Below are 1976 nucleotides of genomic sequence, written 5' to 3' on the forward strand. Positions count from 1 at the left end.
GGTGGTTTGTATCGCAGCTGTGCGGATGTGTTGGCGCGTGCGCTGTGCTGGGAGAGTTCGCTTCGGCACCCAAGTGGGGCTTTTGTCCTTCTGTGGCGCTGGCGTTGGAGCTGCCGGTCACCGTAGGTGGCGCGTGTTGTCTCCCGCCGGCAATGCCACGACAGCACGCTCCCGGGCCTCTGTCGGCAGCGGCAAGCTCAGTTGGGAGCACGGGTGGTCGCACCGAAAGCGTCTACTCGCCTAACTCCGGGCGATTGCGCCTCTCTCGAACCCGACCAAGTACTTGGGACGGCGCTGCGCGCCGCCGGGACCTGAGAGGGTTTCGAGGTGTATTGTGCAGGGGAGCTCAGCCTCCTCCTGTTTGCAGAATGATTGAGCGGACGCTTGCGTGTTCGCGCGGGCCCCCGGGACACACTCCCGGGCGGCCGGCTGCTCAGCTCTAGTTGACGCAGCTCCCTGGTTGATCCTGCCAGTAGTCATATGCTTGTCTCAAAGATTAAGCCATGCATGTCTCAGTACAAGCCGCATTAAGGTGAAACCGCGAATGGCTCATTAAATCAGTTATGGTTCCTTAGATCGTACCCACGTTACTTGGATAACTGTGGTAATTCTAGAGCTAATACATGCAAACAGAGTCCCGACCAGAGATGGAAGGGACGCTTTTATTAGATCAAAACCAATCGGTCGGCTCGTCCGGTCCGTTTGCCTTGGTGACTCTGAATAACTTTGGGCTGATCGCACGGTCCTCGTACCGGCGACGCATCTTTCAAATGTCTGCCTTATCAACTGTCGATGGTAGGTTCTGCGCCTACCATGGTTGTAACGGGTAACGGGGAATCAGGGTTCGATTCCGGAGAGGGAGCCTGAGAAACGGCTACCACATCCAAGGAAGGCAGCAGGCGCGCAAATTACCCACTCCCGGCACGGGGAGGTAGTGACGAAAAATAACGATACGGGACTCATCCGAGGCCCCGTAATCGGAATGAGTACACTTTAAATCCTTTAACGAGTATCTATTGGAGGGCAAGTCTGGTGCCAGCAGCCGCGGTAATTCCAGCTCCAATAGCGTATATTAAAGTTGTTGCGGTTAAAAAGCTCGTAGTTGGATTTGTGTCCCACGCTGTTGGTTCACCGCCCGTCGGTGTTTAACTGGCATGTATCGTGGGACGTCCTGCCGGTGGGGCGAGCCGAAGGCGTGCGACCGCCCCGTGCGTGCTCGTGCGTCCCGAGGCGGACCCCGTTGAAATCCTACCAGGGTGCTCTTTATTGAGTGTCTCGGTGGGCCGGCACGTTTACTTTGAACAAATTAGAGTGCTTAAAGCAGGCAAGCCCGCCTGAATACTGTGTGCATGGAATAATGGAATAGGACCTCGGTTCTATTTTGTTGGTTTTCGGAACCCGAGGTAATGATTAATAGGGACAGGCGGGGGCATTCGTATTGCGACGTTAGAGGTGAAATTCTTGGATCGTCGCAAGACGAACAGAAGCGAAAGCATTTGCCAAGTATGTTTTCATTAATCAAGAACGAAAGTTAGAGGTTCGAAGGCGATCAGATACCGCCCTAGTTCTAACCATAAACGATGCCAGCCAGCGATCCGCCGCAGTTCCTCCGATGACTCGGCGGGCAGCCTCCGGGAAACCAAAGCTTTTGGGTTCCGGGGGAAGTATGGTTGCAAAGCTGAAACTTAAAGGAATTGACGGAAGGGCACCACCAGGAGTGGAGCCTGCGGCTTAATTTGACTCAACACGGGAAACCTCACCAGGCCCGGACACCGGAAGGATTGACAGATTGATAGCTCTTTCTTGATTCGGTGGGTGGTGGTGCATGGCCGTTCTTAGTTGGTGGAGCGATTTGTCTGGTTAATTCCGATAACGAACGAGACTCTAGCCTGCTAACTAGTCGCGTGACATCCTTCGTGCTGTCAGCGATTACTTTTCTTCTTAGAGGGACAGGCGGCTTCTAGCCGCACGAGATT

General features: G+C 54.5%; 1 non-coding gene across 1 annotated transcript in view; it reads left to right on the forward strand.

Annotated features, from left to right (window-relative positions):
* Positions 1 to 453: 453 nt before the first annotated feature.
* LOC124773217 overlaps positions 454 to 1976 on the forward strand; it is a 1909-nt gene continuing 386 nt past the window's right edge. The window contains exon 1 of the ribosomal RNA XR_007014537.1: positions 454 to 1976. This exon is cut by the window's right edge and continues 386 nt beyond it. This is a non-coding gene — a ribosomal RNA (small subunit ribosomal RNA).

This window comes from Schistocerca piceifrons, unplaced genomic scaffold, assembly GCF_021461385.2.
Source record: "Schistocerca piceifrons isolate TAMUIC-IGC-003096 unplaced genomic scaffold, iqSchPice1.1 HiC_scaffold_949, whole genome shotgun sequence".
NCBI lineage: Eukaryota > Metazoa > Arthropoda > Insecta > Orthoptera > Acrididae > Schistocerca > Schistocerca piceifrons.